The sequence below is a fragment of the Aptenodytes patagonicus genome, chromosome W, assembly GCF_965638725.1.
Source record: "Aptenodytes patagonicus chromosome W, bAptPat1.pri.cur, whole genome shotgun sequence".
Lineage (NCBI taxonomy): Eukaryota > Metazoa > Chordata > Aves > Sphenisciformes > Spheniscidae > Aptenodytes > Aptenodytes patagonicus.
This window is the reverse complement of record NC_134981.1, coordinates 14,267,127-14,280,812: the sequence shown is the minus strand read 5'-3', so window position 1 is coordinate 14,280,812 and position 13,686 is coordinate 14,267,127. Positions and strand designations below refer to the sequence as shown.

At 46.0% G+C, this 13,686-nt stretch overlaps 1 protein-coding gene across 1 annotated transcript in view; it reads right to left on the bottom strand.

Annotated features, from left to right (window-relative positions):
• Positions 1-10,741, bottom strand: part of LOC143171856 (adenomatous polyposis coli protein-like) — a 169,158-nt gene extending 158,417 nt beyond the window's left edge. The window contains exon 1 of the mRNA XM_076360955.1: positions 10,724-10,741. The gene's annotated coding sequence lies outside the window, so the exon portion shown is untranslated. The remainder of the gene's footprint in view (positions 1-10,723) is intronic.
• Positions 10,742-13,686: the final 2,945 nt, after the last annotated feature.

Genomic DNA, 13,686 nt, shown 5'->3' with positions numbered 1-13,686 from the left:
TGTTAACTACACAATAAGGACTTCCTAGAATTTGCATTTAACATGCAAGTAGTTTATATATTAAAAAAAATACAGAATATCCATGGAAAAAGATTATCCAATTCTGCAACACAGAACTCGCATATGTGAACAGAGTCACTTCAATATATAGTCCTCTTATAATAGCATATGCTCACACAGTTTGTAAAGGAGTAGTAGTAAGTTTGGCCTTTGGGTCTACCTTGAAGAAAGAATAACTAAAACCCCCAAAACCAAAAAACCACCGATATAAGTACAGATATTCACTTCTCTCAACTTTTCAATATAGCTTGTTCTGCAGCACACTCCTCTGTTTCCGTTAATTACAGCATATAACTATTCCTTTAACCATCAACAGCTTTCCTTATATTCTCCTCCAAAACCAAGCACAACTGGCATGAAAGATAACATTATTCACATCAAACAGCATAAGGTTGGCAAATCAATCTGTTCTCTGAGAGCAGATAACAGCTGCAAGACAAGACATCGTGAGCAAGAACTTTACACCCACGGTGCAGTAACAGCTACTTTTAACAGACAGGAGAACCATAGTTATAATTGTTATTATAGAAAAGAGAACTATCAATTATCCTAAACAGAGAAGAATGCAAATTTATCATGAAGACTAGTTATGAAAAACCTCATAAAAACCACAAACAAGAAACCCTCTTTGCAACAAAATATCTCTGCTCACCATGTGCCATATTTCCCTGTTTTTATTAATACCCTACAGTTTTGTGGAAATAATACAAAGCCATTTTACATAAAGCTACTAAGATAGGCAGAGTCCTAGTAATAGTTCTCATGTAGTAACAATTTGTTCCTATGACTCAAGATTACTATTTCTCCAAGGATAACAGAAGTAGCAATATAGATTGAGATCTGTTCAGGTATATACACCAGAATACAAAGTCTGTGACCAAACAGGTTTCTACTAAAGCTATAGGGATATGTTTAATATTACAGTACTTTTGATTTTTCACCACCATGCTTGAACCTCAGTTCTTGTTTACATAACCAGAGCCTCAGTCCACAACATATTTATTTCCTCTAATACTTATCTTCCCATATTCCCCAAAATGTATATTTTTATTTATATAAATGACCAAGAAAAACATTGCTTAGTTTAAACAGACTCTGAACTGCTGTTCTTCCACTTAAAGGGCATCAGCTATGTGGGATCACCACAGCAGGGATTTTGGAAAGGGAAAAAAAGCTTGTGTGACCCCAAGAACCTTTTCCATTAACAAAGGGAGAGTCAACTCACAATTTAAGCTTTCATAATTTCTTCGCATCCCTGTCATATAACAATGAAAAGTTCTAGTTTCCTTCCAGCTCACCCCACACACCAGTTACTACAAAAAGGCCAATCTACTAACAGCCAAATTCAGTTTTGTGAAACTCAGCACCTTTCAGAATCTATTTGAAGGAAGCAACACTCATAGCATTAACTGCACAAATGAAGATTTTGTTGATCTCTGCTTTCCAGGAAGTGTGCAACTTTCACACAAACAATTTAATCTTGTGAACTAAGCCTTGAGTGATGTTTTATTGTGCCACTGGCATTCTATTACAGGATAAGAATAAAGAGTTCATATCTTAAAAAAAAAAAAATAAAACCTCACAGCATTAACAGAAGCATTGTTGGCCTATTTCACATAAACCTAAATCCTTTTTAAGATGAATTATCAAGTCCACCTAAGTAAGGTCTATTCTTCTATTAGAGATTAACAGTTCTATCAGTTTAAAAGCATCCCTAAAAAAATAGCATTACACTTATGAACAATACTTCAAAATGCTATTTAGCCTCAAACTTGTGTTTTAACTTACCGTTTCAATAGGAGTCAAACTATTCATGTTTTAATACAACTATATTAACTAATTCAAAAAGATGTTCTTGTACACTGAATTTTACTCCTCACCTTCTGAAAAACCACATGATAAAGGCAAAAATAAATTGTCTCAAAGTGTTCATACTTCTGAAATTTCTTACTTCCAGTAGCAATAATTAATATTAAAGACAATCATCCTCTAATGAAGACAAACATACTCATGGAACCCTATTAATCTTCAACTGTCGACTCAAATTAGCATAGACTAGCCTTGTGACGATGTCCAGCAAAACGTATCAGAGATACTATTAAAGTAGCACATACAGATATGACAAAGCAAGTATTGTTCTTGAAATTTTCCAACTGCCTACCTCTCCCATAAGCTTTAACAGGAAATAGCACCCCCACTCAATATAAGGCTTCTGACATTGAGTGAATGCTTATTACCTAGCGGCTTCATCCTCCAGCTACACGTGATGCAAGCTTTCAACTAAAACCGAACGATTACCATCCAACAATTAAAACAGAATTCTACAATAGCAATTGATGCTGTGCTGTTGAAGTCACTACCACAGGTTTTTAACACTTTTAGCAAACTGGTATTTATAGTAATAATACAAATTAATTCGGACCAAAAAACCCTGCAGCGTGGGGTATTAAATAGCAGAACACTAGAAGTTGAGCATGTGAATCAGGGGTCAAAGCTAAGTTTATACAGTGATTTTGCTTTCCTATTACTGGTAATAAATTAAGATAATATAAATTCAAACAGCAAACTACTTGTCGTCATTTAACTTTAGCCAGCAACTGAGCACCACACAGCCGCTTGCTCACTCTCCAACCCCCCCGTGGGATGGGAGACAGAATCGAAAAAGTGAAAAAACTCGTGGGTTGAGATAAGAACAGTTTAATAGTTGAAATAATAATAATGATAAAAGACAATACAAAGCAAGTGATGCACAATGCAATTGCTCACCACCCACTGACCAATGCCCAGCCAGTCCCCAAGCAGCAGTCACCCCTCCCCCAGCTAACTCCCCCCAGTTTATGTACTGAGCATGACATCACATGGTATGGAATGTCCCTTTGGCCAGTTTGGGTCAGCTGTCCTGGCTGTGCCCCCTCCCAGCTTCTTGTGCACCTCCAGCCTTCTCAGTCAGCAGAGCATGGGAAGCTGAAAAGTCCTTGACTAGTGTAAGCACTACTTAGCAACAACTAAAACATCAGTGTGTTATCAACATTATTCTCATCCTAAATCCAAAACACAGCCCTATGCCAGCTACTAGGAAGAAAATTAACTCTATCCCAGCCAAACCCAGGACAGTATCCACCCCTTATTCGATACCATCTATGTCATGCCCAGGTCCCACACTTTCCAATACATTCCCATTAATCACCACCACTTTTCCTGCCTTTTGATATATATACACACAGATATCATTCCCTTAGTCTACTGGCCATCCCTCTAAAAAGTTCGGTGAGTTCATTTAGACTTTGGGCTCCATCTGTCATAACAGTCCCGCAGGGCAGGAGATATGGAGATGGTAAGCAGTGTTGGATTCTTTCATGTTGAAGTCAGTTCTGGTACCATCATCACTGCGCTTTGCTCGGTTTCATCGAAGGTCATTCTTCATTAATCTGGGTGATTCTTATTGTAATACCACTGGTATGGCATATAATATAACGTAGCAATTAACATTATATAGTTCAAATCATGGGCTATTCTCACCCAAAATCAAATCCCCATGAGGTACACATCAGACTTTCCCATTCCCTTTGCCCGAGGCAGGAATAACCCAAACTGTCTTCCCCAGCATATTGTCTACGTGCACTACACAGACTTTATCCCCATCTACAGTATGTAAAAGGTGTGACTGGACAGGACCAGCTCGATTGGCAGATCCCCTAGGTGGCTGTTGCTAAATGTGTATCCCAATGTTTGAACATCCCACCACCCATTGCTCTCAGCGAAGTCTTTAACAGTCCATTGTCACATTCAATTTCCCCAGAGGCCAGTGCATGATAGGGGATGTGATATACCCACTCAATGCCGTGCTCTTTGGCCCAGCTGTCTATGAGGTTGTTTCAGAAATGAGTCCCGTTGTCTGACTCAATTCTTTCTGGGGTGCCATGTCGCCATAGGAATTGCTTTTCAAGGCCCAGGATAGTGTTCCGGGCAGTGACATAGGGCACGGGATATGTTTCCAGCCATCCGGTGGTTGCCTCCACCATTGTAAGCACGTGGCGCTTGCCTTGGCGGGTTTGTGGGAGTGTGATATAATCGATCTGCCAGGCCTCCCCATATTTATATTTCAGCCATCGTCCTCCATACCAGAGGGGCTTTAACCACTTGGCTTGCTTGATCGCAGCGCGTGTTTCACATTCATGGATAACCTGCGCAATAGTGTCCATGGTCAAGTACACCCCTCGATCACGAGCCCATCTCTATGTTGCATCTCTTCCTTGGTGACCTGAGGTGTCATGGGCCCACCGAGCTAGAAATAATGCACCCTTCTGTTGCCAGTCCAGATCCACCTGAGCCCCTTCAATCTTAGCAGCCTCATCCACCTGCTGGTTGTTTTGATGTTCTTCAGTGGCCCGACTCTTGGGTACGTGAGCATCTACGTGACGGACTTCTACAACCAGGTTCTCCACCCGGGCAGCAATATCTTGCCACAATGCGGCAGCCCAGATGGGATTGCCTCTGCGCTGCCAGTTGCTCTGCTTCCATTGCTGCAACCACCCCCACAGGGCATTTGCCACCATCCATGAGTCAGTCTAGAGATAGAGCACTGGCCACTTTTCTCGGTCAGCAATGTCTAAAGCCAGCTGGATGGCCTTTACTTCTGCAAATTGGCTCGATTCACCTTCTCCTTCAGCAGTTTCTGCCACTTGTCGCATAGGACTCCATACAGCAGCTTTCCACCTCCGATGCTTTCCCACAAGACGACAGGACCCATCAGTGAACAGGGCATATTGCTTCTCTTTTTCTGGCAGTTCATTATACATTGGGGCCTCCTCAGCATGCGTCACCTCCTCCTCTGGCGGTATTCCAAAATCTTTGCCCTCTGGCCAATCCATGATCACTTCCAGGATTCCTGGGCGACTGGGGTTTCCTATTCGAGCCCGTTGTGTGATCAGCGCGACCCACTTACTCCATGTAGCATCAGTTGCATGATGTGTACAGGGGACCCTCCCTTTGAACATCCAGCCCAGCACCGGCAGTCGGGGTGCCAGGAGGAGCTGTGCTTCAGTGCCGATCACTTCCGAAGCAGCTCGAACCCCTTCATATGCTGCCAATATCTCTTTTTCAGTTGGAGTACAGTGGGCCTCGGATCCTCTGTATCCCCGACTCCAAAACCCCTAGGGGTCGACCTCAAGTCTCCCCAGGTGCTTTCTGCCAGAGGCTCCAGGTAGGGCCATTCTCCCTGGCTGCGGTGTAGAGCACATTTTTTACATCTTGTCCTGCCTGGACTGGCCCCAGGGCTACTGCATGAACTATCTCCTCTTTAATTTGTTCAAAAGCTTGTTGTTGCTCAGGGCCCCATTTGAAATCGTTCTACTTCCGGGTCACTTGGTAGAGAGGGCTTACAATCAGACTGTAATTTGGAATAAGCATTCTCCAAAAACCCACGACGCCTAAGAAAGCTTGTGTTTCCTTTTTGCTAGTTGGTGGAGACATGGCTGTTATTTTGTTGATCACATCCATTAGGATCTGAGGACGTCCATCTTGCCATTTTATTCCTGGATCTCCTGTGCAGGTCCCTTGACCTTACTTTGTTTTATGGCAAAACCGGCCTTCAGCAGGATTTGGACTATTTCCTTCCCTTTCTCAAAAACTTCTCCTGCTGTGTTGCCCCACACGATGATGTCATCAATGTATTGCAGGTGTTCTGGAGCCTCACCCTGTTCCAGTGCAGTCTGGATCAGTCCATGGCAAAAGGTGGGGCTGTGTTTCCACCCCTGGGGCAGTCGGTTCCAGGTGTACTGGACGCCCCTCCAAGTGAAAGCAAACTGTGGCCTGCACTCTGCTGCCAAAGGGATTGAGAAAAATGCATTAGCAATATCAATTGTGGCATACCACTTGGCTGCCTTTGACTCCAATTCTTATTGAAGTTCTATAGCATGTCCGGCACAGCAGCACTCAGCGGCAGCGTGACTTCGTTCAGGCCACAATAGTCTGTCAGTCTACACTCTCCATTAGACTTCCGCACTGGCCATACGGGACTGTTAAAGGGTGAGCGAGTCTTGCTGATCACTCCTTGGCTCTCCAGCCGACGAATCAGCTTATGGAAGGGAATCAGGGAGCCTCAGTTGGTGCAATATTGCCGCCAGTGCACCACTGAGGTGGCGATCGGCACCTGTTGGTCTTCAACCCTCAGCAACCCCACAACAGAAGGGTCCTCCGAGAGACCGGGCAAGGTGGACAGCTCTTTAGTTTCTTCCATCTCCAAGGCAGCTATACCAAAAGCCCACCGGTACCCTTTTGGGTCCTTGAAATACCCTCTCCTGAGGCAGTCTATGCCAAGGATGCACGGAGCCTCTGGGCCAGTCACAATGGGGTGCTTCTGCCACTCATTCCCAGTTAGGCTCACTTCAGCCTCCAACACAGTTAGCTGTTAGGATCCCCCTGTCACTCCAGAAACACAGATGGGTTCTGCCCCTTTGTAGCTTGATGGCATTAGGGTACACTGTGCACCAGTGTCCACTAGAGCCTTATACTCCTGTGGGTCTGATGGGCCAGGCCATGAAATCCACACAGTCCAGTAAACCCGGTTGTCCCTTTCCTCCCCCTGGCTGGAGGCAGGGCCCCTCTAGTCCTGGTCATAGTGTCCGTTACTGACTTCTTCTGAATGCAAATCAAAAGTCCCTTTATTGAGATCAGCCCCTTCTACTCTCTCTGGGGAACTGCTCACTGGAAACTGGAGCAGCAATTTTCCTGGAAGAACCCCCTTTTGTGATTGTTTTCCCTTGCAACTCACGTATCCGTGCCTCTAGGGCCAAGGTAGATTTTCCATCCCACTTCCTCATGTCCTCTCTGTGGTCACGTAGATAAAACCACAGGGTGGCCCTTGGTGTATATCCACTATATCCTCTCACTTGAGGAGAAGGACGCTTACTCCCAATGGCTGAGCTACTGGTCTGTACAGGTGGGGAGTAGGACGTATCCTCTTTGAATCGCTGGAACTCCCGGGCCAATTTCTCCGCAGCCGAGACGAGGGAGGAAGAGAGACTTTCTTCGTATTGCCGGAGTTGACCAGCCAATTCATCCACCATTTGTCCCTCTCTGTCTTTCCAAGTTATTACTGCCAATGAGTTGGCATATGACGATGATGGTGCACTCCATACAAACTTCCGCCACATGGGTCGTGTGCACTTGACTTCGTCAGGATCTTTGGATAACTACTCGTTGTTCAGGTCACCATAAATCACCTCCAGCATGTCTAATTCTCTCAGGTACTGGATACCTCTCTCCATGGTGGTCCACTTGCCTGGGTGACATATAACATCTTCCTTGAAGGGATACCTTTCCTTCACGCCTGACCGGAGTCGCCTCCAGAGGCTGAGGGATCGTGCCCCTTTTCCAATTGCTTTGTCAATGCCCCCTTCCCTGGAAAGGGATCCCAGCTGCTTGGCTTCCCTACCCTCTAATTCCAGGCTACTGGCTCCATTATCCCAGCATCGGAGCAGCCAGGTGACAATGTGCTCGCCTGGACGACGGCTGAAATCTTTTTTGCATATCTCGCAGCTCACTCAGGGATAGGGATCGGGTGGCGTACCATCTCGTTTATGGGTTCTGCCTCTTCCTCCTCCCGTTCTCGTGATGGCCCTGGTTCATCTTCATCCCTTACTAAACGAGTTGATTTTCTTGTGTGTTTCTTCTTGTGTATAGGGGCGACTGATACTGGCATGGGTTGGTTCTCTAGTTCAGCCACAGTGCCTGTCACAGGGGCTGGATTAGCAGCAAAGCAGCAAAATTATATCCTTGATCCAGCTCCCAGAGGGGATAAACAGCACAACAGGGAACATATAGAGCAAGTAAGGTGTTACATAACACAAGTTTGAGAGCCAGCATGACAACTTTGAGAGTAAATTAATCAACATTGTGACCAATGTCACAATTGTTTAATGTGACCATTAAACCAATATGATGAATACTTATAACAAATTTGCCTTAACACACTCTGGTCAGATCTGTAATTATCTCAACCCTTTGTGCCCCCATGTTGAGTGCCAAAAGGACTGCTGTGGTTTAACCCGGCAGGCAGCTAAACACCACACAGCCATTTGCTCACTCCCCCGCCCCACCCAGTGGGATGGGGGAGAGAACCGGGAAAAAAAAAAGTAAAATTCATGGGTTGAGATAAAGACAGTTTAATAGGACAGAAAAGAAAGGGAAAATAATAATGATAGAAGAATATACAAAACAAGTGATGCACAACGCAATTGTTCACCACCTACCGACCGATGCCCAGCCAGTTCCCGAGCAGCAGTCACCCCTCCCCCGGCTAACTCCCCCCAGTTTATATACTAAGCATGACGTCATATGGTATGGAATAGCCCTTTGGCCAGTTTGGGTCAGCTGTCCTGGCTGTGCCCCCTCCCAGCTTCTTGCTGGCAGGGCATGAGAAGCTGAAAAGTCCTTGACTAGTGTAAGCACTACTTAGCAACAACTAAAACATCAGCGTGTTATCAACATTATTCTCATCCTAAATCCAAAACACAGCCCTATACCAGCTACTAGGAAGGAAATTAACTCTATCCCAGTCGAAACCAGGACAAGTGTTTAGAAATTAAAAAAAAAAAAAAAGAAACCACCATTCATCATCTATGCCACCATCTGGATTTCCTGAGTTTAATTTATCCCCCCCTTATACCACTAAATATAAATACTTTTTACCAAGTAACCCATTTATATTTTGGAACCTAAAACATCTAAGGAGAGTAAGTACTTGTAATTGCAAAGTCCTTTTCATCGAGCAGAAATATTCTATAAATAGCCTTCATCATAACAAGGAAGCTGAAGCATTACAACAACCTCATGACATTCAATTTAACAAGACTAATATTTCTTGAGTGCTTAAGACTGGATGAAACCATTTGGCATACAATTTTTGTCAAACAGTTTAAAAATAAGATTACAGCATCTCAAGACAATAGGAGAAAAAGTTCTGTTTCTTTATCATTTCAATTAGTGACAATCTTAATCAACCCTTGCAGTAGTCCTAACTTACCCAAGCATTATTTCTAGTAGTGATACCAATTCAGACATAACCTCCTGAAGCAAAGCTTTCAAATATGTGCTTCTCCACTGGTACACAGAAGTCTTTTCTTGTTGATTAGTAGTTGGTAGAGCCAACACGTGAAACCAAAATTTCTGCAGAAATTTTATTTTTAGGAAAGTTAAAAGTTTTTTGTCACAGTTTTACCAATAGACCTGTCTTCCCAGTTTTACAAGCCGCTACTATCACAGAGATCATAATTATTATAGAGGGCAGGAGGACAACAAACAAGTCAGTTGTAGTTTAGTACACTTGCATCTTCACTCCTCCCTTCCCCTGTAGCTCCACAATGAAACTAACTTTTATAGAGTTCTGAATTATTTTGCTTTACATTCAATCACTTCTGAAGCTATAAATGGCACTTGAGGCAAGAATGACTTCAGAAACTGAGGGTGTAGTCAGACACACCTGTACAGATCCATCCCTCATTACCAGAGGTTAGAGAGAAAACAGAAGAAATAACCCCTACTAATAGAGAGCTTTGAAGTCAAAGACTAATCTAACAGTTACAGAAAGGGTTTGCAGGTCAAGGACTTTAAATATAAATATATTTTCACAGAAGAAGCTAGTTTGTGTGTCTTACTACTATTGCCTTTGTATTCCAGCAGTATCTTAGCTATCAAATATCTGCAAATTTTTGGTCCGATTTTAAAGTATAAAAGCATCAAATAAAGTCAATTCATATTTTACAGCTAAAAAGCTAGCAATAGCTTCATTATTTAACACCTACAAGATCAGACTCCTACTGTGTGAGGGGCAGTGCCCACAGGAGACAGCCCCTATCCCAGAGCAGGGACAATCTAGCCAGATCGCAGAAAAACAGAAGGCAAGAGACAGGAGCGGGCGGCTTCAGGAAGAACACCACACAAGTCTTTGCCAGACTAACGCCTGGTTCAAACGCATCCTTCCCCCGTCCTGCCTCACAGTTCAGCATCCCCAAGGCTGCTACCGCGGAGACGAGCTCGCTCACCCATTTTCTGAAGGGGCCATTTAGCGAAGAACTACTGTGCTGTCAGCCAATGCACCCGGGAAGGACAGTCATAGTATAAGTCCGAAGCGACGGCCGACCGAAGCGGAGACAGTGCTGGGTCGCGGGGGGGGAAGGGGGCTGCCACTGGCGGGTACTGCCCGGGAGAAGGAAGGGGGAAGGACTGCTGCCCGGGGAAGCGGGCAGTGTCCATCAGGGGCCAGCTCTTCCACCGACGGGCACTCACCTGCCTGCCGCACTCTCCCCACCCAGTAGCTGCAGCAGCGCCGCCGCCACGATTCCTCCGACTCCTCCCACCGCTACGGACCCACAAAGCCAAAGGCGGCGCCCCTCAGGGCGGCACGAAGTAGCAGTCGGGGGACCCAGGCGCACATAAGGAGCAGGGGCCCAGCAGCCACCCCTCTTCCTCATCGGCAAGAGCTGGTCCCTGACCCGCCCATCTCCCCAGCTCCTCAACCCTCCAGCAGGCTCCAGGCAGCCCCGACTGCCTCACCAGCTTCTACGTGGGCTCAACCCCTACCCGGCAGTAGCATCCCTCACACACACACCTAAGCCAGGACCCACGGACCCAACGCCCCGAACGCACCCCCTCACTCACTTACCTCGGACTAATGTCCCCACCACCATCTTGCCCACGATGCGCACGCAAGCGCAACCGAGGGAACCCCGGCTTCTGCAGCAGAGGCGCGCATGCGCGAGGGCCTTAACTCCTCTGCTCCCTTCTCTTAGCACACACCTGCTGCGAGGGGTGGGCTGCAGCGGAGGTGAGGTGAAGGGTGTGGCAGGGTAGCCGTTATCCGGCTGTGGTGTGGGGCTGGAGCAGGTGCTGAGTGTGGTGAGCTCCTTTTCTCACAGGGAGATCTGGAGGTACACAGGCTGGGCTGGGCTGGGCTGGTAGGGCAAAGCTGCCAGATGGTGAGAGCCCTAAACAGTAATCAAATAGGAACAGCATGTACAGGGTCTGGCTGGGATGGAGATAACTTTCTTCATAGCAGCCTGTATGGTGCCATGTTTTGGATGTGTGGCTAAAACAGTGTTGATAACACACCAGTGTTTTGGCTATTACTGAAAAGTCCTTGCTTTCTCTGTTTCCCACTTTACCCACCCCACTCCCCTGCCCCCAGTGAGTGGGCTGGGGGTGGGCAAGAGGTTAGGAGGGGACACAGCTGTGACAGCTCACCTGAATTGGCCAAAGGGATATTCCATACCAATAACCTCAAGCTCAATTAAAAAAACAAACAAACCAACCACAACAGCAACAAAACAATGGGGGGGGGAGGGGAGGAGGTGTTGTATTCTAAGGTAGCTGTTGGTCAGAGATTGGCTGGGCATCAGCCTACTTGTGGGAGGTTGTGAGCGATTGCCTTCCGATTCTCTCCCCTGTGAAAGACAAGATGCTAACTGCAATACAACTTGCTTAGAAGAATGAACACTACCTGAGACTATGAGCTTTTACCTCAGGGTCGATGTGACTGGAAGAGCAACCTAAGCCAGCTCTTGCCAGCTGAGAACACCCCATGCCAACGACAAAACAGTAGAAGATTAACCCTTCAATGGAACCAGGCATATAACCATGGCCAGAACTGCAATCGACCAGAATCCAGGATAAACCCCCCCACCTGCATGGGACATCGGTTTAGAACAATGAGGATTAACACACCACTGACCATATGTCTGTACCACCTGCACGGGACAAGCATGTACTGATCCCGCATGGGACAAGTACATACTGATTAAGCGAGCAATAGTGACTGATTAGCCCACCCCTTAACATGAGTAATTTGATTGGTCTACACAACTGTATTGTAACATATATAAACCCTGCTTCCCTCTATATCAGGGTCCCCCGTGCATTAGGCTGGGGCACTGCTATGTGCATAGCTAAAATATAAAAGAATAAATTCCCTTGATAATTCTGTTGTGTGTGGTGTTGGACTGTTGCATGTTGTAGCCAGTTTTGGTCCCATCACTGCTGCACTTTTCCAGTTCTACCATTGGTGCACTTTGTTCAGTTTCATCAAAGTTCATTCTTCATTATTCTGGGTGATTCTCACTGTGATACCGTTGATATGGCATATAGCCACCATAGAAGTGATGATATACAATGTTATATAGCAATTAACATCATACAATTTAATTCATTGGCTATTCTCACCCAAAATCAAATCCCCTTGAGGTACACATCGGACTTCCCCATCCTTCCGCATCACCCACCAAGTGCACCCAGGTCCTCGAGCAAAAGCAATCCCACGGATGGGTTTGCCTTTGCCCGAGGCAGGAATAACCCAGACTGTCTTCCCCAGCATATTTTTTATGTGCACTACAGGGACTTTATTCCCATCTATGGTACGTAAAAGTTCTGACTGGGCAGGGCCAGCTCGATTGGCAGATCCCCTCGTGTTGACTAACCAGGTGGCCTTTGCTAAGTGTGCGTCCCAATGTTTGAACATCCCACCACCCATTGTTCTCAGTGTAGTCTTTAACAGTCCATTGTAACGTTTGATTTTCCCAGAGGCTGGTGCATGATAGGAGATGTGATATACCCACTCAATGCCGTGCTCTTTGGCCCAGGTGTCTATGAGGTTGTTTCGGAAATGAGTCCCGTTGTCTGACTCAATTCTTTCTGGGGTGCCATGTCGCCATAGGACTTGCTTTTCAAGGCCCAGGAGAGTGTTCCGGTCGGTGGCATGTGTCACAGGGTATGTTTCCAACCATCCAGTAATCGCTTCCACCATTGTAAGCACATGGTACTTGCCTTGGTGGGTTTGTGGGAGTGTGATATAATCAATCTGCCAGGCTTCCCCATATTGATATTTCAGCCATCATCCTCTATACCAAAAAGGCTTTAGCTGCTTAGCTTGTTTGATTATGGTGCACGTTTTACATTCATGGATAACCTGTGCAATAGTGTCCATGGTCAAGTCTACCCCTCGATCACGAGTATGTTTCATCCCTTCCTAAATGTCCTGATCAGTCATGGGCCCATTGAGCTAGAAATAATGCACCCTTCTGTTGCCAGTCCAGATCCACCTGAGACACTTCAATCTTAGCAGCCTCATCCACCTGCTGGTTGTTTTGATGTTCTTCAGTGGCCTGACTCTTGGGTACGTGAGCATCTACGTGACGGACTTTTACAACCAGGTTCTCCACCCGGGCAGCAATATCTTGCCACAATGCGGCAGCCCAGATGAGTTTGCCTCTGCGCTGCCAGTTGTTCTGCTTCCATTGCTGCAACCACCCCCACAGGGCATTTGCCACCATCCATGAGTCAGTCTAGAGATAAAGTACTGGCCACTTTTCTCGTTCAGCAATATGTAAAGCCAGCTGGATGGCTTTCACCTCTGCAAACTGACTTGATTCACCTTCTCCTTCAGCAGTTTCTGCCACTTGTCGTATAGGACTCCATACAGCAGCTTTCCACCTCCGATGCTTTCCCACAATATGACAGGACCCATCAGTGAACAGGGCATATTGCTTCTCTTTTTCTGGCAGTTCATTATACATTGGGGCCTCCTCAGCACGCGTCACCTCCGCTGGCGACACTCCGAAGTTTCGGCCCTCTGGC